Raw genomic sequence first — 27,156 nt, 5'->3', positions numbered from 1 at the left:
TATAGAAGTAGAAAGAGTCACAGTGATTATCCACAAAATTATTCATTTTACGATTATACTAAATTTTGCAGATACCCCCAGGGAGACTTTCACACAACTTCAGCCATTGAATGAAAATGCAATTAATGTTTTTTTTTTCTATTTTGTGGCCAAAACCAATATTTGGGTTGGATTTGGTCTTTCTGCATCAACCATATTATGCTACTATTTTGGCAGCAACAGCTGAAAAGCAAGGGTTTCCATCCACTTATTCCTATGTGATCAAGGTAGAATTAATCTCATTCAGATTTTAGCCCTGTAGAAAGGCAGCAAGCAAGTTAAGCTAGTTGCTTAAACTTTCTCAATTTTAAAAAGAAGCCAGCACATCTCATTTCTCTGTGTTGGAAGGAAAAGTCTATTTCCATAAACTTCAGGAAGGAATTTAAACTACTAGAGCAGATGAAGAACTATGTTGCTCCAGTTTCTAACCCAGATAAAAGCTTGTTTTTGGTAAAATATACATTGATCTAAGATAATATATTGCCTCTTGCTATAAATTCATGCCTTGCTTTTCATATCTTCATACCTTCCACCTTTCTTAATACACCCCTGCTATTTGCATGTTTACGTATTTAAAAGTATGGTAAAATTGACTCCAGGACTAAGACACCTCGTATGTTTTAAAGTGCAGTTAATATTTACTGTCATTAAAAGGTAAAAGAGAAGGAGGTTTAAAGAAAAGATAAACGGTCTTAGGATATCAATAGCTATGAAAAAAAATATGAACACAAATATATATACATATAGTTTTTGACAGTAGGCCAGAGGTTTTTTATTGTGATCTAATACAGGTCCTTCACATCATATTTTGCAGACCTGCCAAATTTTGAGATAAAGTATACTGCGTTATCTACGTTATGTTTCCATAATCACAAGAATTTCAGGCAATATGCTGTAGATAACTAATACATATTTCCATCTGCTCCTGATGTACCTTCTAGTATTACTAGATTAGAACAGTGGTTAACACGTAAAAATTCAATAGATAATCAAAACAAATAAAACCAAATAAAAGCAAGAAAAATATGTAGGAGCATGAAAGCATAGTTGTTTCTGGTAATATATATATGTGATTTAATTTAGCTTTTCTTTCATGTGGGTAGGAAACCATAGAATACTCCATGAGAAAATACTGTGATGTATTATTTAAATATGTTCCATTTGGTCAGAATCACAATCTCTTTTACATTACAATTTAAAAACAAAAGTGAATGTTCACTTATTTAATAATAAAATAGCTTACAAAAAAAGTAATTGTATATAAACCATCAATGAAAGATTTACAGACCCAGTTAAGCATACAGGAACTGTCACAAGAAAAGGTTCTTTTTGGGAAATAAAATTGTGTGAGGAAATATTAGACACTATTAAACTAAGATCTTGTTATTTTCACTTCCACACTGTTATTCTGTGCTAACACACTAAATGTGTAGTATAGACATTCAAGCGGTTGAGAGTGAAGAGATCTAACTTAAATTCCTTTCATTTGATTCACAAAACCTGAATTTTTCCATGCAAAAATTAAGCACACAGTCTAATAATGACTCCTCCTACAGTCAATAAACAGGAAGTGGCACCCAGGTCACACCTCACATGAATGTGGGCCACATTGTCCTTTCCAATGACTATGGGAGGAGCTCATACATCTGTTGGAGACTAATGCTTACATAGGTATACTTGGATAAAATTAGTTGCTCTGTAATAAAGCTCTGAATCTTCACAGGAATCATCAGGAGGAAGAATTGTTTGTTTTTGAGAAAGACCGTTTTTGAGAAAGACCGTTAAGACACATTTTGTATGGATATAGGTATGTATATAGCATAGGAAAAACTTATAAGGATTGACCTAATATCAGCAAGAATATACCTGTGATTAAATAATACTAATTTATATACTGGTGAAGAAAAGCAGCTTCAAGATGCTTCTCCAGATTTAATGTTGCTTTGAAATTACACCCCCCCCCATCCCTCCCCAGTAATGCTAATCTGATAATCAACATTAAATATGCCTACTCTGAACTGATCAAAATAAATAATTAATTTTCATTATGGAAAACTTGAAACACAAAAATTACTTCAAAACCTATTATAGTTGTTTCTGGATGATCAATTATACTTCTTACAGAAGAATGATCCTGTTTGCTTTATGAAATGAGCTAGACAAAATTCCCTTATAAGCAATTCAGAATGATTACTTACGATTAGACAAACAGACTGTGAAAACAAAAAGCTTAAAAATCTGAGACACCTAAGGTGGTACCTATATGGAAGCTCTGCAAACGAATTGTCTCGCACAATTATTTTTTCCTTCAAAGTGTTTTCCTTTATCCTAGCCACTCACACATTTTATATTTCTGCTGGCATTGCTATATCAAGTAATGGGGAAAGAAAGCACCAGAGTTGTACTAATAGAAATTTCTGTATGGGCATTCTTCCTGAAAGAAGCAGTTTCTGCAGAAACATAGCAATGAGACATTTCTAAAATGTCTAGGTGTGTATGTTCTTTTCACTACTAAGACCTATGTTATTCTTTCTTAAATATGTTAGAAATTTATTTGTTCAATATAATAAATACAAAGTAAAAAGTGAATGCAGTAAATTTTAAGATGCGAGAAGAAAAGAGAGCTAAGCTACCAGTACAATAAGAAGATCAAGTGAACAATTTCAAAAAAGCACCCCTGTGCCAACGGAAATGTATCTTATAAAAAAAATAAACAAGAAAGAAATAAGAAGCAGAGCCTCTTCGAAGGATTGTCTCTTACAGATCAGAAAATGAAGTGAGACAGTTTGTTGCCTCAGTAAAACTACAGTAAAATATATGAAGAATAAGGAAACAATTGAGGATCCTTAATTTGAAGTTTTAAAATCATAAATAGAAAATATGTTCATTATAAAGACTTTTGATGAAAGCTGCTTACAACTGTTGCAGGTTGCTCATTTTCATTGACATATTAGCTTCAAATATAATAGCATTTTTCTGCTTTGCATCCTTTGTGCTGCTCTAAAATTTTAAAGTAAGATGATCATGCAAATGTTTTTAACTCTGTCATTTCTTTTGCAGACACCTCATGCTCAAAGGGACTTGCAAGTGAAAGAAGGCATTGTTACAGGCATAAATATGGAAATATTGCTATAGTCTTCAGATAAATAAATAAAAAAAACCTTGAAGAAACAAGCCAGATGCTTAAACCAGAGCTTTAAACCACATTTTTGAGCACTTATTTCACTTAAAGAACGTGTTGCAGAAGCAGTGTCAAAAGGTGATGCTTCCCTAGCCCACTCCTCCTTCAGTGATATGCCCTGAAGTCTTAAAAGTCCCTGTGACTTGCCCAAAATCCAGTGGAAGAGGAACATTCAGAATGTTGGCGTTTGTCTTCTCCAGTAACCATTAGGCACAGTGAAGCTCCACTGTCATGGAGCTGGCTGAACACCTGCCTGCTTATGGGACATTGTGAATGAATTCCTTGATTTGCTTTTCTTGTTTGTGCCGCTTTTGATTTACCTATTGAACTGGTTTTATCTCAACCCACAAATTTTCTTTTCAGTGCCCATCACCTATACTTTCCTCTACAAGCCTTTCCACCTTTACTCACATTCAAAGTTAAAAGTAAAAAAAATAAAAGTAAAAAAAAATGAAGGTTGGGGTTTTTTTGTTTGTTTGTTGTTTTGCTGGGGTTTTCTGTATATGGCAGGGGGGTTGGAACTTGATGATCTTAAGGTCCTTTCCAACCCTAACTATTCTGTGATTCTATGTGGTTGTTGTTGGTTTTGTTTGGTTTTGGTGTGTTTTTTTGCCTTTTTTATTTTAATTACTGACTCTGGAATGTTGGAGATTTTTTGTTGTTATTACAAAAGTTTACCCAACTTTGGGCTTGCATGAAATACAAGTGGAGAATGGGATTTACATTAATTGTTATTTAAATATATATTTGAGAAGAAGGTGGGATTTTTTTACATTAAGTGGACACAGAGTATTTCATATTTTTTCTGAAAAGCATTTAAAAGATTCGTCTACAAGAGCCAAGAACTGTATAATTGAAAGAGAAGATGGATTCAAAATCATAAGCAATTTAGCAGTAGACTAATTGTGACTATAATTTCAAACATGTACTGAACTGAAACATTATTAATCAATGTAAGAAAGGAAGAGCAAAAATTCTGACCTTGATAACATATTATCAGGTTGAAAGTGTATTTATACTTACATACAACATGATTTGTTTATTTATTTTCACAGTTCTGCCTAATATCCCTCAGTGGTCAGACTGGCCCAAGCTATACCAAGTGTCTGACAACATTCCTAAGATACTACACACAGCAGAATATTAAGACCAACAGTTGTACCAGAAATCTTACATGAAATGTGCCCAAATGTAAATCATGGGTATATATAATTGTGGTGGTGCAACCTGACTTTTCCTTCCTGTAACCCTGCTCAAGTGATAACAGCGAGTTGAGGGTGTAACGGATGAGTCTGGTTGTGATGGCTACATCCAGCTCAAGACAGATCTGGGGGAGTTAACCAAAGGCTAATTTGAGCAATGTGCCCACGTAACCACAATGCTAGTCACGGTGTCCGTCAAACCAACTCTGGAAGAAACTAACATCTATAGTCAGTATACAAATATGACTATGAGTCAGTCATCTTGCTCCATCGACAGCTCTCCTGCATGGCAGCAAGCTGAACATCAGATACTCAGTAAGTGGAGTTAAGAGCACTGAAACCTTGAAATCCTAGCTAAGTGATATAAAGGACTGATTGTGCATATATACACATAAACCGCTGAACAAGTCTGGGACTAAGTCTGGATCCAGGTGCACCTGAACTCCCCTATGAGAAGCAGTTTAGAATGCAAGGGGTCCCTTCTGAACCCTGTGACTCAATGGGCAGGTCTCCGTAACAGTTTTGTCTGACCCTGTCCCGTATGCAGTAAATAATCAAGTGTATCTCACCATCAAATCTTGTTAAAACACTATTACGCTTACCATTGAACACTGGTTTCTATCAATAAAGTACATTACTGCTTCTCTCTTGCAAGTGAAATGCATAACTCCATTTATGACATTAGTATCACTCATGGCAAATTTTGCATCCAGATAATAAAATTTTTAGCAAGAGCTTACAAAGTTAGATATGTTTTCCAATTACAGATAATCTACTTTTTTCCAGATAATAAAGATGATTCAGCACTATCTTAACCTATTAAAGGAAATAAAAATTGTATCCATGCACATTTTCATCCTGCCAAGGAATCTGCTTGGCATTCAATGAAGATATCTTGGATATTGCAAACAACATATGTAAAACTGTTACCACTTTAGAAATCATAAATTGTTTTTGGAATACCTAATGACTAATTTTCCTCTCAAGTGAAATGAGAGTAGCTGATACTCTTGAGATTGGATTTTATAATGGAAAAGGCGACAGAGTAGCTGATACTCTTGAGATTGGATTTTATAATGGAAAAGGCAGCAAAACATTATTTTTCTCATATTCCTTTATGAAACAAGTTACTACTTTTGACTCAAAGCCATTATAGGGGAAACCATTAATCACAGCAGGATTATTCATAATTTGGCAAAGATACAGCTATAATTAATAAGATGCTAAATGAGTAGCTCATAACTTACAAGGTGAAAAGATCTGTCTTGAAACAGAAAAAAGTTTAGGCCAAAAAGGGCCTATTCTGTAAAATTCCTCGAGATTTTGTTGAGTGACAGCAAATTTATTGAAAACACTTTGAAAACACTTATTTCAAAGAAATGTTAAAGGCTTTTCATACTACCATTATCCAACAATTGCAGTTACTTGAAAAGCAATTATAAAAAGAAATTTGCTTATTTTTCAATATTGGCATTATGATTTATATTTCTCATTGTCAATAACTTACTTCCCTTTTATCCCCACTGATGACTTGAAAATGAACCTAGTATCCACATGTGGTGGAAAATAAATAAAGATCAAAAGCAAATAGCAGTAATAATAAATCAAATAATAGTAATATTATAAAATAACAGGCAATGTTAAAAAAAAAATAATAGTATAATCACAAGAATTTTTTAAAAATAACCCTCAATTTCAAATCCAACAGTTTGTTTTATAATGAGCATCACCAGCTCCTTATCCCAGGTAGACATTGCTCAGGTAAGCAAACATAAATTGTCTTTTCTCCCATCACTTTGTATTCTTTGGGTTGCCTACAATACAGCTCTGTAGTCTCTAAATTGAATGTATTTGGTGTACCCATCATAGTCATTCCTCAGCAAGCTAGTTAAGGCTGAATAACTTGAGATCATTAAAAGAAAATTAAAGCAATAATCTTAAGAAAATGAGGTTGTTTTTTTTTTGTGTAGTAAAAGTTATTAAGTGATTTTATACTGAACTTAGAAGAGTCCTACAAGGAAGACCATTCTCATAATGTGTGTGCATATATGAAGTATAATATACATAATATGTAATGCTACATATAATAACTATAATAATTACATATATATAATAAAAATCACTGGAAGCTACAGTTAGGAAAAAACCCTACAGAATTAACTGCAAGAAATAGAATAACCCGATTCTTGTTACTATGAAGTGCCATTTTTACTGGTAGGTCAACTACGTGAAACAGTTCCATAAATAATTGTGTATTTAAGTAAATTATTACTTATTATATCCACAGTATAACAATGAAAAATTTATTAAACGCAATTCTGTTTCTTGTGTAGAGGAAGACACACAAAAAAAAATGCTCAAAATGATGATTTCAGAGTTAACAGAACTGCCACAATCTGCTTGTTAGATAAGAAGCTCGTTGCCAAGCTCTTCAGCAATAGTGTCTACACATCATGCCAACTTTCAGTTTGCCATCTTAAAAATTAAGTCATTTTCCTTCTTCTCTTTTTGTTTCATATATAGCAAGTATGTTGCCACTTCTAAATACAGAAGTATATACAGTAGTATAATGCATTAAAAGTTACTTTTTAATTCAAATACCAAAGGCCAGTGAATGCTTCACAAATTTAGGTGAGCCATATTTTAATGAATTAAATGAATTATTGATCTGCTTGATTTCATTATGAAAGAGAAAATTAAAAAATAATAAAAAATTAGAATTGCCAGAGGAAACAAACAATCATTCACATGCTCACACTAAAGGAATGAAATTTGTAACTTTTGGACAATTTCAAATATAATTTTCTGATACAGTAGCATGTTCTATTTCTCATTTTCTGCCAAAGAAAAATGCTAAATATATTGCTTTCATTTTTGCTCCTGCTGCTGCTCCAACTGTCAGAATATCAGTAGAAAACAACTATGGAAATAAAAGCTTTGTAGAAACACCAAAAAACTATTATTATTTTCTTTTAACAGAACAATGGGAAAGGCAGCAAGAAATGTGAATTCATTACTATCTTACCTTGCCATTCATGAAAAATAATTCCAACTGCGCTTATATCTTTGGAGAGCTTTCTCAAAACAGTTTAAGCACTTTTTCTAAAATGGGGAGTAGCACCTGCTTGTGGAATAGACACAGCAATGATAAAAATTAAACTAACTAATTTGATGTTCAAAATAAGGTCTGAAAATATTGTTTTTTAATTTGAAAATGAAAAGCTCCTAGTTAGCATTTGTTAAAAGCAAGCTATATATAAACTAAGATTACATGAATGACCAGATAGCTCCAATTTAAGGGCTGAAAGTTTTACTTCTTAACTGAGCACATGAGGTTTCTCTGGCCGCAGAAATTCAAGCAGGAGAAACATACTTTATTTACTCTGTTTGACTGTTGTCTTTTTTTTCTACAGTGTTGAAAAAAAAAAAGGTTAATTCTACTAATTAATCCAAAATGCATATGTGGCCACAAGAACTAAAAGGCTATGTGAAGAAATTGTTATATATCAAAGACACACATCCATTTACACAAACACAGACTCTTCTCTAGAAGAGCTCTGCATAGGAATCTGGAGAGTTAAATTTGAGGTCTGCTATTATCATGTAGTACTTCAGGCGATTCATGTCAGGTCCTTGGAGTTTACATACTTAGTTTAATTTCTCAACAGTTTTCAGATATTTTAATTCTTCTTACTTAATTTCATGTAAAACATGAATAAAATATGACATTCAAACTTCAGTAAAGTTAGTTATTAAAAAAATATAATTAATTTTGTGTCCCAAATTCAAGCATAATTATACAAGATACGTTGATGGAGTTCATATGACTTTGCAATGACATGTTGGCCAGCGGAATACCCAGCAGATAACAGTAGCAAAATAGTAAAGCAGTATTTGTGCTCATGACCTTAAACAAAAATTCATTATGGGAAATCTATCTCCTTATAACCAAAGTACTTTTAACTCCAGTGTTACTTTTGGCTGAACATGTTGGGTGAGGCCTATGTTTGGTGTGTTCAATAGCTATGAAACTAATTTTAAAGATAGTTTCCTTCAATACTAACAGTCTGTCAACAGTAGCAAAAAGGTCCATAAGCACCTGTTTTCTCTGAGACATAGAGTACTTCAGGTTGTTTGTTTCTTGTCATTACATCAAAACAGTTCCAAGGACACAAACTATTTCATTTAGAAGGGTGATGGATCTTGGCATCACACTGCATTATGCAACCAGGCAACTGAAGTGAATACTGAAAAGCCTCCAGAGGTAAAGGGAGATGCCTAAATATTTATAGAAGTAAATGCCTCAGAAAAATGTATCTGTGGAATTGATTTGCTAGAAAAATATACAATCTTAGAGTTCAACTACTGTTTAATGCTATTCAGAATAGAAAATGGAAAGGTCTGAGCATATTCAGCCAAGATAGAAAATCTGATAAAGCACATATGTAACTGTGCTCATGGAAGATCATATATATGAAAAAAAAACTTCAAGAGCAAAAGCAAACAGTTATGTCAGGATATAATATATCCTTTTTTGGGCTAAATTCATATGCCCCCACTCTGATATTTTCTGGCATTCTGCATATAAGATGCCTTTGCATTCTGCCTTCTATGCCGGAGTATGGACTTTCCTGTGTTACACCTGCTAGCTTTGCATGAACATCTTGAATATCTGAGCATCTCATACAGTAGTAGACACCTGAGAATGGCCCAATGAATTGTATCCCTTGTGTCCTGAACTTTTTGATGTCATAAGAAGGACCCTGCTCCATACAGAAAACTTCTTAAATAAATGTTAAAGCATAAAAACCTGCTTATATATACACACACATTCTTTTTATGTACATGATGAAACTGAATGAACTATGGCTGAATGAATATTCCTGCAATAAGAAAGACCCACATTCAAGCAGTTTGTGAAGAACTGTATCACAAGAGAGGGGCACCGCACAGTTATCAGGCAAAAAGCATGAAGAAGGAGTGGCAGAAAGATGCTATTAATGAATTGACTGCAGCCCACATTCTCCATGCCTCTGCACCACTTAGTGGGTGGGATGCAAAGGAGCCAGGCCTGAGAAAAAGTTTTTATCATCATTTCTCACCATCCTATTTTATTTTTAATTGACAATAAACTAATCTTCCCCAAGCTGAGTCTATTTTGTCCATGAGGGCAACTGGGTTAGCAATCTTGGTGTACTTTTCTTGACCCATGAGCTTTCTCATATTTTCTCCCCCTGTCCTGATGACGAAAGGGAGTGAGAGAGCAGCCTGGTGGCCCCCTAGCAGCTAGCCAAGGTCAACCTACCACAACTATATTGGAAAATTGTCTTAACAGTATAAATCTAAACACTGGAATTTTAATGAAAATACTCATTAAAGTATTTGCATTTAACACTATTAAATATTAATATTCTATTAGAGATCATGGTGAGAAAACAAAATAATTTCTCCCAAAAGCCTTAAGAATAATGATAGCAATGACAGCACATACAGTTTGAGTCTTGTTCTTACAGTTTAAATTCCCAAAAATAAAAAGCACAACACAAAGACCAATTACATGTTTAATCTTTTTGGCAATAGAAATCTACCCACCTCAGCTTTAAAATCTAATCTCCCACAACTGAATATACTTTCTCTTTTTTTTTTTTTTATTTTGAAAATGTTTCTCATATCTTAGTGATAAATACATTTATTTTCATCCTGTGCCATGAAATTTATCTGTGTTATGAGAAAGTGGTAAATATGATTGACTTCACGGAATATAGGCTTGATTCTTGTATCATCTACATGATTATATATCTTTGTATCTGTAAGCACTTTTTGACATATATTAGTAAAAAATTATAGCAGAATCAGTGAAGATATCTCCGGTCATTAGTCTCCAAACAACAAGACAATCTGCTCAAATAAGCTAGTAATAGTGAACTGTAAGAACACATCAGAGAACAACCCACTATTTGGATCTAATTCAAATTATATATGGGAAAAAGAACAGTTTCTGTCAGTTCACTTAGGCATTATCTGTAATGAATACACAATGAGGAGATTCTGTGAAAATTCCATTGAATTGTAAAGAGAATGGTAGAAAAGCTTAGCTGCAGTTTTCTCTCTACAGTACTGTATGACTTGCTTTTAAATCAGTGCATAACTTATAAATAATTTACTCCAATAAATTTTCTACAAAAATAGTTTAACTGTTTTACAAAACAAAGCCGTAACAAGCAAACCAAAAGATGTTTCGATCTCCCAATATCTCAGTCAAATGATAACAACTACAAATAATCTTCCACTTATCTATTTCCCATCACAGAATGCTTTTCCTTGATAGTACAAAAATTTAATACTTGTTACCTGAAATCATAAAACTTCACAAAACCTACTTAAGAGTAAAATTATGAAGTCAGATGTATCAGAACATACTTTAAAATCCAAACAAATAAAAAATAAAATCAAAGCATCTGAAAAATTCTGGGCCATGCACTTTATGCTACCCAAATTTTGTACTGTTGTCTTTGACGTCATCCAAATTTCAGTGATTCAATCTTTATCTTTTCCTCCCCACTTGCGGGAAAAATGTAGACAATTTCAACAATCACGTTGGCCTGTGCCAAAACTAGAAGGAAAAAAATAATAAAATCTATCTGTTGAACTTGATTCTGTGGGATCTGCAATCTTTATGTATTTAGCGAGATGATTTAAAAAAAAACACAGAGTATCACACTGGGGTTCCCACCTTCTTTTAATTATGCAACATTTCACAGTTCTTTTCTGACTGAAATTTGACATGGAGAGCCACAAGAACAATGACCCAGTTTCCTTCTCTGCTCAGGATGCACTAAAATCACACCTTGTGATGAAAAGCACAGGTGATCTACATCCTGGAAGAGAGAGAGACACTCGGGATGAATTGAAACAGAAACACAGTTAAATGCATGAGTCGCTTAAGGCATGGATGATTAGAGGCTTGTTAAAGCATGTGTAACTGAGGATGAAAAGATGTAAAGCAGGGAGGGATTGAAGTCATTGTGGACAGGTAATTGGATTTCAGGTGTGAATGTTCAAGCCTTGAAAAACACATCTCTGCTCATTCCCACTGAGATTTTCCCTCAGGCCTCAGTGCTTGCTTGAGATATGTACACTGAAAGATGGTATCAATAAATGCAGCAGATTGCCAGATACACGCAGCAGAAAGCAGCTTTGGCCTTCAGAATACAACAAATTAGTATCACCAAACACAACAGCTTTACCTACCTATATATATATGAAAACATATAGTTTATATACAAAAAAAATAGTCAAATAATGCATACAGACAGACAAATATGCATAAAAGCTTCACTAGCTCTTAGGGGTTGTTTGATCTTTACAGTGCAGTGATCACTCTGAAATATTTTACTGTTGAACATGGGACTCCTGGAAGAGTAATTTCTGAGAAATAAATACTTGATGTTATTCTTTAACAGAGAAGTACAAAACCCTAAAACCATTCAATATATTGCTGTGAGAGAAGCAAATATCATGAAACCAGTCATTTATTTGTACTATGGATATTTTCTCACACATATAATAGTTTAAATACATAATAAGTCTCAATACACCCAATGTCCACTAGAACGCCAAGTCAGTCACCTAGAATAACTCTCCATTACAGCTCACTTCATTGTTCTACCTCTGGCCCACTACTTCATTATAACCACATATGTGCCCCGTAATGCAGTAGTTATTCCTAGTAACAGGCCACAACCTTTACACTGAATTAGCAAGACCTCAAGATTAGTGTTTGCCAGGTTTGTGCTCTCTGAACTTTTCTTGGTGGGCCCACAGCTTTCTTTTACTTTGCTTCTATGACAGCAATTTCTCTTACTGACCAGGTTTGCATAGCTAGTTTAATTTCTTTACATAGTACAACAATAGTTGTATACAGACAGCTGTAACAAGCAGTTCTATCTGAATATTTATGTTTTTTTACGAAATTCTGTAGTATAAGGGAATATGAGTTTGGTATAACTACACAGGCCTTGAGAAATGAAGACAGGATGCTGTCTCTGGGGGTAAACAACATGGGTTCATAAAGGATGAGATACAGGCTTGGCACTGGGGACCCCACAGGTATAAAAAACTCACCACAGGTCAAGAAATGTAGACCTGGAGATGGATAAAATTGATTTTAGGGGTAAAAGAGAGCAAAAATTCTCAGTATCTTATATATATATATGTATGCATATACATATATACAGCATCCTGTATATAGTAAACTTGGATGCAATATGATCTGTAGCTGCAGTTCAATAAAGAAAGTGGTGTAAAAGTGTGATAGTAAACATATAAACATGACCTGACATTGGTCTGAAGGGAGCAAGAGGAAACCAGCAACATCATTAGCATATTCATGACAATGAAAGACTGCAGAAGCTGTGTCTTCTTATGTTAACCTTCCCAGCAGTCAAAACCAACTGATTTTAAGACCTAGAAGACCAATGGAATGGTGAGCACAACCCCAAGAGACAGAAACAAAGAACTATGTTACAGTTTTAATAGTGTTATAGCTACTGAAATTATTACTACTGAGACTTCTATATAAAAGTACTTTAACTATACTATTACTCTTTCTTTTTTTTCTGTCATGATTACATCTAGACTAATAATGATTCTTGAATTAAAAGTTAAGGTTTCCATTATACTAACAATTAATTCTTTTATTTTCTTATCTATAGTGTGCTAACTCTTTGCCCATGAATAAGATTTTGATTTCTTTTTGCTGAGCTTCCACTTTGCAGTCAGGAGTCCTAAAAATATCAGTAGATTCAGACTTAGCAGATTAAATAATAATTTCTCTGACATATATATTGCTCAAACCTTACTTTTATTTCTATGGTACCATGATTAATACTGATGACTACTTGCATTTCTAGAGCAGAAAGAGCTTACATTCGTCTACAAATAACTTGTAACATCTTCATACCATATTAATAGTAAAATAACCCCTTCTGTCTACATATTCAAAACAGAATTACAGAGTTCATTCTTTGCTCTGACGCATGAAGCTGTAAGCTGGCCCTGGTCTCCAAAACTTGTGTTTCATTTAACAAAGACACAGGTAGGTGTACCTTTTAAAAAACTTTATTCAAATTGGATATAAATATGTTCTTTTTCTTTAAAGTTATGAAGCTTAAGTGTACATGAGGCAGTAGAGCTGCACACACATGCATATCAGAACACAATCTATTACATATTAAGAACAAGAGCAGTTTTAATCAGAAACATAATGGCTACCTATGCGATATCTGAAAACATTTGGAAGCAAGGACTAAATGCTGAGATAGTATTCAGGTTTCTTCTTAGAACCACAAAATAATTCAGGTTGGAAGGGACAGCCTGTTATCCAAATCAGTCAATAAGGAATTCAGACTGGGTTGGGTAGGACTTTGTCCACTCAGGCTTTGTCAAAGCAAAAACTAAGCCCGGAAACCACTTCCAGGCACATGAAGTATAAGAAAGTAATTAGACACAGCCAACATGGACTGACCAAGAGGAAATTATGTTTGACCAACCTGATGAACATTTATGATAAAGTAAAAGGCCTGGCACATGAAGGAGGTGCAGTATATATTGGTTAAATGGACTTCAGTAAGACCTTCAGTAAGACATGTGAAGAATGAGACAAGAGTGTAACAAGATAGCATTTCACCAATGCAATGTTGTTGGACTAAAATGATACTAGTGTAAAATGTCTTTTCGGAGTACTTTTGTCCTCTTTTAATACTTGAACAGCATGGCTAGGTATGTGTTGAAAAAAATGATAGATTTTAGGAAATGCAGAAGTATCATGCAAAGCTGAAATCCGGTAGATAATGAAATTTGTAGGTTTTGTTTCACAGCCACAGGTGACCAGGAAATTGAGCACAAAGTTTCAGGGGCTTCGGTTGTTGTTTTGTTTTTTTTTTTTTTGTTTGTTTGCGTGTTTTGTTTTTGTTTTCAATAATTTTAGCAGTTCTCCTTTGGAAAACATCTACAGGTTCCTATAACGCTGAACAGGAAATGTGAAAAACTAAGACATTAATGTGAAAAATTTGGCAAAGGTAATAGTTTGCACATACAGCAATCTCTATTAAAACAAGAGAGGGAACCAGACAAACAATTACATTCAAAGCTGGACAGTCCTAAAACCAAACTAAAAGCATGTCAAGTTTAACTGAAATAATAAAACAGAACAGGTATCTGATTTCTACAAGCACCAGTGGGTCTTGGTAAATATATAGTCTCTGTATCTTTTTAAAATCTGAACAAATAAATAATAAGTTAACTATAAACATATATGTCAGATCAATAAGATCAAATAAACATTTACTCACTGATCCTCTCAAGAAAAGACACTGGTAGGAAAAAGAGCAGAAATAATGGAGACTGCTAATGTCAGGTTACTTTTTGGTTTGGTTACACCTGTTACTGCTATTTCTGTTTGGTTTCCACTACTGTTGGGCTTAATCAAGAGTTAGATTGTATCTAAAGGAACAACTGACTACCTGCCAATAACATGCCCAAGATCATCTTATAGTGCAGCTCTCTTTTGCCTGTTCTTAAGAAACATAAGCTGTCAGCAAAATTGAGTAAAATGAAAATGCAGATGTGACATAAAAAAATAATTATTCTGATAATGTTTCTGCCCATTAATCACTTTTAAAAAGAAAAATCACAAGATTCTTCATAAATTCAAAATCCAGACAGCAATACTAGAAAAAAATATATTTGAGACTACCCTAATGCTATTAATTCTAAATGAGGATCTCTAATGTAATTTTTAAACTATTTTATTCTCTCTTTATCACTATCAGTGTCTACTTGGTAGACATATTTATTAGCTAAATTAAAAAAATGCTTGAATTACATCTATGGATATACTGAGCCTCCATAAAAAGGTTATAGGTAGGTTTAGAGATTTATTTTAACGATTTCAATAAAGGCTTTACTATCACATTAATTCCTTCGAGATTTTGCATATAACTTTGTATGAAAAAATATATCTGAATCTGGTGACCATCTGGCATCTGCACAAAAAAACTAGTTGTGCATTTTGATACTACTGTTCAGGTTTTTTATTTAAATTACACATTTTTTCTAAGGAAGATACATCACAGCAATATATATCACAGAGAAAATAATCATAAAATGATAGCATAAAGTATTTCTTATTGCTACAACACATTCTGCATAATCTAGAAAACTGTAGTTCAAACGTGTATCAGTTTCGTTTCTATTACTCCAAGCTGTCCACTGTTATAAAGCACTATTCAGAAGAGCTACTACCAAAACATTTGTTGTAGAATTTTCTCTTTGTCACAGTGTTTCTGTACAGAATAGCACTTCTCTATTTTATTAAAAACATTTTTCATTCTTTGATTGCAAACATAATCTAAAGATGTGAACCAGGGGCAAATATGAATATGTAGAAAGTCTCAGAAATGGCTTGTGGTGATTAATTCTGCCCATTATGTCTCCTCAGGGACCTTTGGATTGTGATATTAACATTTACCCACAGCACAAAAAATTCTGTACTTTTGTTAGTGAAATCAATGTTCTGAATGTCAATAATACCTATTATCTTTTTTTTCTGTATCCCTGTTTCATTGTATCTGGTTAAGACTATCCTACTCTGTAACTGTCAAGTGAAGGTAAATTCAGTGAGTTAAAAGGCATATAGACAATGACCAAGTTTTTGCCTCAGGTGAAAGCACCAGGACTCAGCTTACAATCAGGAAGCAGGAATTTCATACTTCCTCAAGCTTACAGAATTAGAAGATTAACTTGTGAAACTAACTACACGTTTTCTGCATTCCAATGCATGCAGAACAGTGGGGGAAAAGTAAAAACTGATCTCTCTCTTCTTGACAGTTTTTAGCTGCTAGCACCACAGAGCTCTATAAAGAACACACACCTACTACTATCACTGCCCTAATTGTTGAAAGCTATTACTGTATATTTACTCCTCCAAATTTCATCTAAGTGTCTTATCCAAGACGAGTAAAAAGGTGAGCCGAATTAATCATATTTAAAACCAACATATAGCTATTAATGATAAAAAAATATACTGGAAAAACACTATTATGCTCAAAAAATACTATGTTAAGTCTTTGATCCCCATGAACACCTATGATTAAACTGCCCGATGGTGAGTTGAAAACATTTAAATGATATATCTAGATATTAGTCATGGCTATTTAAGCTGTCATATAATTTTGAAAAAAAAAATGACCTAATTATTTTCTTCCAAAAGACAAAGAACAATATAAATATGACTATAATAACTTTCTAGGAAAAATAATAAAATAGGATCTTTAAGACAATCTGCCCTTTCAAATGCTAATCTCTTAACTGATTGAACAAGACCAGCCATATTAAAGCCCAAATACTAGTGACAAACTCAGCTTAGTGAGATATTTACAAACAAGCATAAAAATTCCTGCATACTGCCATATTTTTATTGTTAAGTATTTTTTTTTAACTTGTATGAAGTACATTTTTGGCCCTGCTTTTGTAAAATCCTGTTTGTATAATTAAATACCTTTAGGAAAAATAATTAATCTATATAGGACTTAAAAGCTGTAAGTACTTTAAAATTTTCTATAATCACACTGTCATATTTAAAAAGCCATAAAGATAAGCTTGTCTAGTACCTGAGTACTCTATGAAATACATATATGAATATACAAAATGTTCCCAATGTTGAAATCCCTTTGCTAATGGAAGTCATATAGTCCACTGACTGATTCACAGCAGGTACAACCAGATTATGAAGTTTGTCATATTTCAATTGGTCAATTACCATAAACATAGTGCTGTAATAAAGATACCACCTCCCTCACTATTTTACTACATTATTGTAAATCCAGTTTAGGAACTGTAATTTCACTGGCCTAATTAAAGAAACACAGATTGAAAGTAATCATGCTGAAAACACAGTCTCTTATCAACATAGAATCATAGAATGGTTAGGGTTGGAAAGGATGTTAAGACCATCTAGTTCCAACCCCCCTGCCATGGGCAGGGACACCTCACATCAAATCACGTCACCCAAGGCTCTGTCCAACCTGACCCTGAACACCACAAGGGATGGAGCATTCACAAATTCCTCGGGCAACCCGTTCCAGTGCCTCACCACCCTTACAGTTAAGAATTTCTTCCTTATATCCAATCTAAACTTCCCCTGTTTAAGTTTTAACCCGTTACCCTTGTCCTATCACTACAGTTCCTAATGAAGAGTCCCTCCCCAGCATCCTTATAGGCCCACTTCAGATATTGTAAGGCTGCTATGAGGTCTCCATGCAGCCTTCTCTTCTCCAGGCTGAACAACCCCAACTTTCTCAGCCTGCCTTCACACGGGAGGTGCTTCAGTCCCCTGATCATCCTCGTGGCTGTCCTCTGGACTTGTTCCAACAAATCCATGTCCTTTTCATGATGAGGACACCAGAACTGTACACAATACTGCAAGTGAGTTCTCACAAGAGCAGAGTAGAGGGGCAGGATCACCTCCTTCGACCTGCTGGTCACACTCCTTTTCACAGAATCATAGAATAGTTAGGGTTGGAAAGGACCTTAAGATCATCAAGTTCCAAGCCCCCTGCCATGTGCAGGGACACCTCACACTAAACCGTCTCACCCAAGGCTTCGTCCAACCTGGTCTTGGACACTGCCAGGGATAAAGCATTCACAACCTCTTCCAGTGCTTCACCACCCTAACAGGAAAGAATTTCCTCCTTATGTCCAATCTAAACTTCCCCCGTTTAAGTTTTAACCCATTACCCCTTGTCCTGTCACTACAGTCCCTAATGAAGAGTCCCTCCCCTGTATCCCTATAGGCCCCCTTCAGATACTGGAAGCCCAGGATATGGCTGGCTTTCTGGGTTGCAAGTGCACACTGCCAGCTCATGTTCACTTTCTCAACAACCAACACCCCCAAGTCCTTCTCCGCAGGGCTGCTCTGAATCTCTTCTCCTCCCAGCCTGTAGCTGTGCCTGGGATTGCTCTAACCCAGGTGTAGGACCTTGCACTTGTCATGGTTAAACTTCATAAGGTTGGCATCAGCTCAACTCACAAGCATGTCAAGGTCCCTCTGGATGGCATTCTTTCCCTCCAGTGTATCAACCGAACCACACAGCTTGGTGTCTTCAGCAAATTTGCTGAGGCTGCACTCAATCCCACTGTCCATGTCACCAACAAAGATGTTGAACAAGACTGGTCTCCACCACCAATCCCGGAAGGACCCCACTCATTACTGGTCTCCAGCCAGACATTGAGCCTTTGACCACAACACTTTGCGTGCGGCCATCCAGCCAGTTCTTTATCCACCGAGTGGTCCACCTATCAAATTAATGTCTCTCCAATTTAGAGACAAGGATGTCGTGTGGGACAGTGTTGAACGCTTTGCACAAGTCCAGGTAGATGACATCAACTGCTCTACCACTGTCCCATCAGTTCTGTAGCCCCATCATAGAAGGCCATCACATTGATCAGGCAGGATTTCTCCTTAGTGAAGCCATGCTGGCTGTCACCAAGAACCTTGTTGTTTTTCATGTGCCTTAGCATGCCTTCCAGGAGAATCTGCTCCAAGATTTTGCCAAGCACAAAGGGGAGACTGACTGGTTTGTAATTCCCAGGGTCATCCATTTTCCCCTTCCTGAAAATGGGGGTTATATTTCACTTTTTCCAGTCATCGGGAACTTCACCTGACTGCCATGAGTTTTCAAATATGATGGACAGTGATTTAGCAACTTCATTTGCCACCTCTTTCAGGACTCACAGATGGATTTCATCAGTTCACATGGACTAGTGCACTTTAAGGTTCTTAAGATGGTCTTGAACCAGATCCTATCCTACAGTGGGCCTACAATCATAATTCTCACAGTCCCTGTGTCTGCCTTCCAAGACTTGGGTGGTGCGGTCAGAGCATTTGCCAGTGAAGACCGAGGCAAGTAAGTCATTAAGAACCCCAGCCTTCTACAAATCCAGGGTAGCCAGGTCTCCCGACAGCTTCCAAAGGGTCCTACCTTGTCCTGGTCTGTCTTTTAATTGCAGTGTAGTTATAGAATCCCCTACTGTTATCTTTCACATTCCTAGCCAAGTTTAATTCTAAGTGGGCCATAGCTTTCCTAACCTGGTCCCTAGCTTCCCAGCTAGCGGAAGCCTAAGGTGAAGTAGCTACACTGAGCTATAAAACACCTATATGTGGATGTTTATTCATTTGTTTCTAAAGGTGCTTTAGGTATCTAATCTCTAACTCCATTAAATACAGCTAAAAAAGTTATTCATCAGAATGGCAGCTAGGTGTCTGCTTCAGGCTAAGCTGAATTACTGTCTAGATCTCCTAGTTACAACTGAAGCGTAGGCAATAAGGGCTCAGTAAGGTGCCCATAATTACATGACTAGTGCTAACTGAGATGGCTTAAACTCTTGGTATCTGTGGTCTAGACTTTCTGGATCCACACCTGGAGGGAAAGCAGAAGAACTTAATCTCAAAAGGAACTAAGATTTCCCTGGTGGGTAACTGAGTTTTGAGACTGCCTCCCAACATCTAACTATATATATTCAGTCTAGAATTACATCCACATAGTCCGTTTTGAAAGCAACAAGCAGCTGGATGCATTGTTAATCCATATATTTGATCTCAAGTGCAAAAGCATGCCATCACACTCGCATCTTCATTTGCTCTTGATGGAAATGTTCAGAACAAACAAGTAGAATAAGCAATGACTTGGCAGAGTGCAGTAGAGTGTTTCATGGAGTAGCTGAACATTTAACCTTGGAAACATTAGAATCCTACTGCTTACTCCAAGCAGAAGTTATTAATTTATTTACTTGATTTTGTTATTATTTAAATTACCTTGATAGATGATCAAGAACAAAATCTGAGTATATTGTTTGATGAAAATTTAATATTTGTTTTCTTTTCAGATGAGGTCAGAGCATAAATCTTAGATTATACAGAGTTAAAAAATGGCTAATGCAGAAAAAAAATAATTTCCAAGCATTTAGTTATACATGTAGAACTGGACATACGTAATAGCATGCATACAATACCTACTTCTGAGAGATACCATGAGACAAATATAACCTACCGGTAAGTCTGTTTAAAATCAAGGAGGGAAAAACCCACCTAATTACAGAGAAGAACAATGCAGACATTGAAATGTTTCATGTCTGAGCTACAATTAAAAAGAATGATTATTTAGGAGGCTGTTAACTTGTTAGTCTGGTAAGTTGGAACAGTACTAAGAATTATGTTAACTGAATAAAAAATGACACACATACCCTGCCTGTGTGCATACTCTGCATGACTGCCTTTTTTGCCTTGGAAAAAAAACAGACCAACAAACAACTAGTGGGTACCAAGAATATATTCGTCATAGGCAATGTTCTGAGTAAGGCAGCTTCTCAAACTAGTTTTTTGGTAGGATCTGTGTCTGAATTTCATGAAGATAATACAAAATTTTAAAAGGACATGTCTGAGCATTCATTCATTTATTTACCCATAGCCCCACTTCAATCATACATGTACAAAGTGTCTGCAAATATTATCCTTCTTCGCTACAACAGCTGTATCAGGAGACTAAAAATACATTCAAATCAAGGCTTTGATCAAGGCTGCACTTCTGAAATGATGTCCAGTCACCAACTCCTACTGTGCTTTGGTTTGCATCACAGAGCAATCTCAGAACATATAAACTGAGTTTCTTGTAGATGAAAGTGAGCTGGAAGGTGTCCTACAGCCAGTACAGGTATCCAGCCAAAAGAAGCAGCTTACAACTAGGTCCACAGCAAAAACTCGGAAACATACGTGTAGTAAGGAACTCAGGCACTTAGCACTAACTGTTTTGCACCATAAAGCTGCTTGTGGTGTGCTGCTCTACTAATACCAATGTAAAAACATAGTCTGATTTATTCTCTTACGACAGATGAAGGCTATACTGGAATCCTGTATTCTCTCCTTTGCATTTTCCCACCTTCTGGGATTCTGCTCATGCTCTGCAGATGCAAGTATCTGCAAGGTTTCCGTTCATATACAAGAAAGGTGTTAAACAACATGTTTTCAAGCTTTACTTGAAATCTCCAGATTTGCGTACTAGAAACTTCTGGATTTTGACAGAAGAAATAAATCAGACTTTCTATCTTCTTGACTTGAACTTTGTTGCCAGGCACCTGACACTAATAATTAAATACAGAGAATTTTGCTTGGAATAATGACTTCTGCAGAAGCTAAAATCTGCATGAAAGAGTCTCTATTCACAGAGTCCATGAACTCCATGACAACAGAGGTCCTGTGTCTTGCAAAACAGAATAAAGGAAGAATAAAATTCCTGATGAAGTTCACAGATTATGTAAATTTATCATTTTCATGGCTTCAAACATCACATTCATGTTGTACATGACTTGTCATTTTCTTCTAGGCATTTCAATAGCTAATTTGAAATAACTGATTAGTTATGAATGAACTCCTCCTAATATGTATTCCTCCTTAGGCAGAAATAAGAGTTTCCACTGTCATGAGTTGAACTCCATTTCAATCTGTCATAGTAACCAGAGCCACGTCTCATTCCTGTGATGAATCCTCTGTTTATGCCTCACTTCAATTTTGAATGCTTTAACGCAGTGCACAGGTGATAACTTTGCTTGTGCTTATTTCAGAAAGATTAATAAGTAAATTATGTGTTAGTGGTAACTTAGTTAAACTGATGAAGTCTTGACTAGGTTAAAAATATTTCCTTTTGTCATAATGAGTTACCTACCTATGCCGAAGAAGAGGAAAACCGTGCTTGGAAATTTCATCCTTCTTACCTGCCATCTGGAAAGGGATGATCATCCAAACATGATTTATTTTTTTTCTTTTTTTGAAAAGCATGAAAATCCCCTTATGATTTTACTGTTCAAACGGTAAACGACCTACAACATTTTAGACTCTCATTTTCCCTCATCAAGGTGGTTGGTTAGAAGAAATGAAACTCCTTTCTATGTCCAGGAAAAGAAGCTTCTCCACTATGCCCCTCTTCCTAAGGTGGGAGCTTGGACTGTGGTTCCCTGGCTGGGCATGTGCTGAATTACTACACAGCTCAACTCATACTTACTTCCTTTAACATAATACAGAACTTAATATATCTCTAGTATGATGAAAGGTGCAAAGAGAGGATCTTTGAAAGCAGAAACCTATAAACAGCTTCATGCAGGTACATTAATCCCTTAATTTCCAGCTGGTAATCAAGCAGGCCAAACACTGGCCACGATGTTAACCTCTAAAGGCCAAACCTGTATAAGGTTTTGTGATTTAAACACTGATTAAAGTCTGTGAGCATGAACACCCAAAGACCTCTTAAAGAAGCTGGGAAAGACATGAGTTTTACATTATGAGGTGTAATTACGATTGATAAAAACACTGAACAGTGTTAAACCATGCCCCCAAAACATCAAAAAACATAACCTTATTTCTTCTCTAATCCAGTAGAGTCCATTTGAAAATTTGGAAGGGGAGATTCTGCTGTCCAGTTATAGCAATACCTGTTTTCACCTAAAATAGGAAAGTAAAATAGCAAGGCCTATAACTGAAAAGGCATAAAACTTGCTTTGGGAGAAAAAAAAAAAATAAAATCAAATATACGCAGCATAAGTTTACTGGCAAATAAGTGCCAAAATCTGGGCAAGGAATAGGAAGTAAACCTGCAGTGACAGTATTCCTTTTGCTTTATTTGCGTTTATGAAATTAATGCACTGTCCTCCGGGCTTGTGAAATGGTTCTGCCTGTGACTCTCTGATTAAACTCTGTTTCTGGAACTCTGGTTTATAATGCTCAAATGCATCATGATGGCAACATGACAGCACAGAAAACTGCAAGGTTCCCTGCCCTTCAGCCAATACTGTTCACTGATTTCTTCATTAAAGAATATCCTGCACTATGTTGCAACCTTTTCACTCGTATTCTTTCCTGTGAGCCTGGAACATTGATAACAGCTACCTATTAAATAAATTAAGAGAAAACTGTTGCGACAATCGCTGCATGATAAAGGGCTGGCCAACCTGCCAAGCTCTGTCTAAAGAATTAGTCCACTGAATACAGAGATGACACAGGTAACCAAGCTCAGCATTTCATTGCATGGTCTATCTCATAAGCATACTGGAAAATGTAAAGCATGACAAAACCCAAAAATCCTTAAACAAGTTACTTATCGAAAAAACTCGACATTTATGCAAACTTAACTTTTGCCTAGAGATAGAGAAATAAGGAAAGGTGTGATAAGCAAGCACTTGATGTTATTTTCTAGTACAACAGATGAGCATTAAACATTTGTAGATCTGATGCCTAAAACCTATTCTTACTTCTGAAGGTTTATGAGCGGTATCTTTAGAAAGAAATAGGGCCATGTTTTAGAAGAGCAGTTAAACTTTGGCTCTGCATACTGTTGCAATGTTTAATTACCAAGAAACCTAGACTCCTAAAAGAAACAACTCACACCTAGATATGTGACAGACTGACTGATACAGACCTTAAGATTCACGATAGTTCGCAAGAAGTGTTAAGAGATTGCCTGCTAAATTGAAAGCTATGTTTAAATGCTGTGTAAAAGTCTGCTACCTGTACTGTGGATCTAGTCATACTGTTAGTGTTCACATGCTAAAGTAGGCCAATTTGAGCTAATGGGAAGGATCGTGATCTTGGTTTTCACTGTGGCTTCTTAACTATTTTTATAAATGAATAACTGAATATAACTTGGCAACTGCTGAACTTTTATTCTTTTTCTCTACTATACTTCAAATCTATCCACATTTTTCTTGGATCAAGTAGCTAACAAATCAGAATCCTAAACTATGTTAATCCCTTTCACATTATACAGCAGGTGTATAAATACCTATCTTGATGATTCTTGCTGAGATCTCACTTTAGGACTGTTTTCTTCTATTTATTTCAAAGTAGCATTAAATTTGTGTGCCGTTTTGTATTTCCTAATCAGCTCCAACCAAATTAGAATCATAGAATCATAGAATGGTTAGGGTTGGAAAGGACCTTAAGATCATCAAGTTCCAACCCCCCTGCCATGGGCAGGGACACCTCACACTAAACCATATGACCCAAGGCCTCATCCAACCTGGACTTGAACACTGCCAGGGATGGAGCATTCACAACCTCCTTGGGCCACCTATTCCAGTGCCTCACCACCCTAAAAGGAAAGAACTTCCTCCTTATATCTATCCTAAACTTCCTCTGTTTATGTTTGAACCCATTACCCCTTGTCCTACAGCTACAGTCCCTAATGAAGGGTCCCTCCCCAGCATTCCTGTAGGCCTCCTTCAGATACTGGAAGGCTGCTATGAGGTCTCCACGCAGCCTTCTCTTCTCCAGGATGAACAGCCCCAACTTTCTCAGCCTATCTTCATATGGGAGGTGCTTCAGTCCCCTGATCATCTTCATGACCCTCCTCTGAACTTGTTCCAACAGTTCCATGTCCTTTCTATGTTGAGGACACCAGAACTGCACACAATACTCCAAGTGAGGTCTCACAAGAGCAGAATAAAGGGGCAGGATCACCTCCTTTGACCTGCTGGTCACACTCCTTTTGATGCAGCCCAGGATATGGTTGGCTTTCTGGGCTGTAAGCGCACACTGAAGCCGCCTCATGTTCATTTTCTCATCAACCAACACCCCCAGGTCCTTCTCCGCAGGGCTGCTCTGAATCTCTTCTCCTCCCAGCCTGTAGCTGTGTCTGGGATTGCTCTGACCCATGTGTAGGACCTTGCACTTGTCATGGTTAAACGTCATGAGGTTGGCATCAGCCCACCTCACAAGCGTGTCAAGGTCCCTCTGGATGGCATTCCTTCCCTCCAGCGTATCTACCAAACCACACAGCTTGGTGTCATTGGCAAACTTGCTGAGGGCGCACTCAATCCCACTGTCCATGTCAGCGATGAAGATGTTAAACAAGATCGGTCCCAACACTGATCTCTGAGGGACACCACTCATTACTGGTCTCCAGCCGGACATTGAGGCACTGACCACAACTCTTTGTGTGCGGCCATCCAGCCAGTTCTTTATCCGCCAAGTTGTCCATTCATCAAATTGATGTCTCTCCAATTTAGAGACAAGAATGTTGTGTGGGACAGTGCTGAACGTTTTGCACAAGTCCAGGTAGATGACATCAACTGCTCTATCCCTGTCCTTCAGTTCCGTAGCCCCCATCATAGAAGGCCACCAAATTGGTCAGGCAGGATTTCCCCTTAGTGAAGCCATTCTGGCTGTCACCATTAAATTATTTAATTTACGTTTCCAAAACTTCTAAAACATTAGTTGATCACTCCAGCTTTTATTTAGTTTACGAAAGCCAGGAGAAAAAAATATATATTCAAGGCTACAGTACACTTTGAGGTATTTACATTGAAGATAGAAAGACTCTAAATAAGTAAAACTGATTTAGGCAGTGCATTTAAAGACCTTAAGTTATGGAGAACTTAATACAGGCTTATTTGTATCCTTCCCCTTTAACATGGTCTTCTTAAAATCTGAGATTTACACATTTTAATGTAGACGTGATGATTTGGTCCTCCATTTACTACTCTCCCCAATGGCTCTTTACTTACAATATGAAGCTCCTGTTTAGTAATACATAAAAGTAAGTTAATTAAATGAAGTGCTGACACTACTTTATTATGTAAATATCCGGAGGTTTCTATTTGCTGTGATTCCAAAGACCAATTCTATAGTATTGCTAAAGGAAACTGATTGGAATCACAATCATTTTTAGAAAATACTAATACACTTTTAAAATACCTTGTGATTTTTTTTTCCTTATATACACACACTTCACTATGTGGTCTGTGAATTTCTTAAAACATCCTATTATTTGCCCATAAGTTATCAGCTGGCATTTTCCAAGTCAAAAAGGTACCCAAGAAAATATTCAAAAGATAAACAGTAGGCATCACACACAAGGAAACTTTGAACACCTATGATACAAGGCAAAATAACAAACATGTTCTCTGAGGAAACTCAGAACTGTAGGTACCTAAATTATTCTACAGCACTTGTCTTCTTGTGCAGTAAATGTGGGTTTATCGTCATCTTCATTATCAACCCCATGAGTCTACACAAAGGTAATTTATAGAGACTATCTGATAAGAAAAAGGGAAAAAAAAAGCAACCAAAATAAACAAAGCAAAACAAACAAACACAAACAGAAGAGAAGAATAAAAAGAAAAAAGGGTATATAAACAAAGTCAACATCCAAGGGCATTGTCAGGTATGATATACTATCAATAGCTGTAGGCACTTTCAACCTCCAGGGAAAAGTATGCACATAAACCTTGATATCTTAGATTTATACATTTGACAATGTAATGCTAAATAAACCTGATAGTTCTTAGCAAGGGAATTGGCAAATAACTTGCAGAACAAACAAGATAAGAAAAGTATGTGGAGATTTAATTGTAGGTTTTAGGTTGTTCTTTTTTTTTCCCCCCACACAGTGGCAGAATGTTCTTATCTGTTGCATGCTCTGAGTTTTTCCTGTCAGAAAATACCTTGAATTAACTGACAGAAGAGTAATGAGTTTATGCTGCTATGAGTTTTGGATTGTACAAGTAAAAACATTCAGTTGTTTATTTTACATATCTCTGTGTATGAGCGTATGGTAACTTCAACGGTTTTGAGGTGTTTTTTTTATTATTTTGTAATAGTTTCCATTAAGCCACTGGCTTAATCCTGCC

At 36.0% G+C, this 27,156-nt stretch overlaps 1 protein-coding gene across 2 annotated transcripts in view; it reads right to left on the bottom strand.

The window, feature by feature from the left end:
• Positions 1-27,156, bottom strand: part of CSMD1 (CUB and Sushi multiple domains 1) — a 1,128,271-nt gene that overhangs the window by 314,930 nt on the left and 786,185 nt on the right. The window lies entirely within an intron of this gene.

Source organism: Neopsephotus bourkii, unplaced genomic scaffold, assembly GCF_033783945.1.
Source record: "Neopsephotus bourkii isolate Nb327-2 ecotype Australia unplaced genomic scaffold, CSIRO-AGI_Nbou_v1 NB_756, whole genome shotgun sequence".
NCBI classification, from domain to species: Eukaryota; Metazoa; Chordata; class Aves; order Psittaciformes; family Psittacidae; genus Neopsephotus; species Neopsephotus bourkii.
This window is presented reverse-complemented; position numbering and strand designations above follow the sequence as displayed.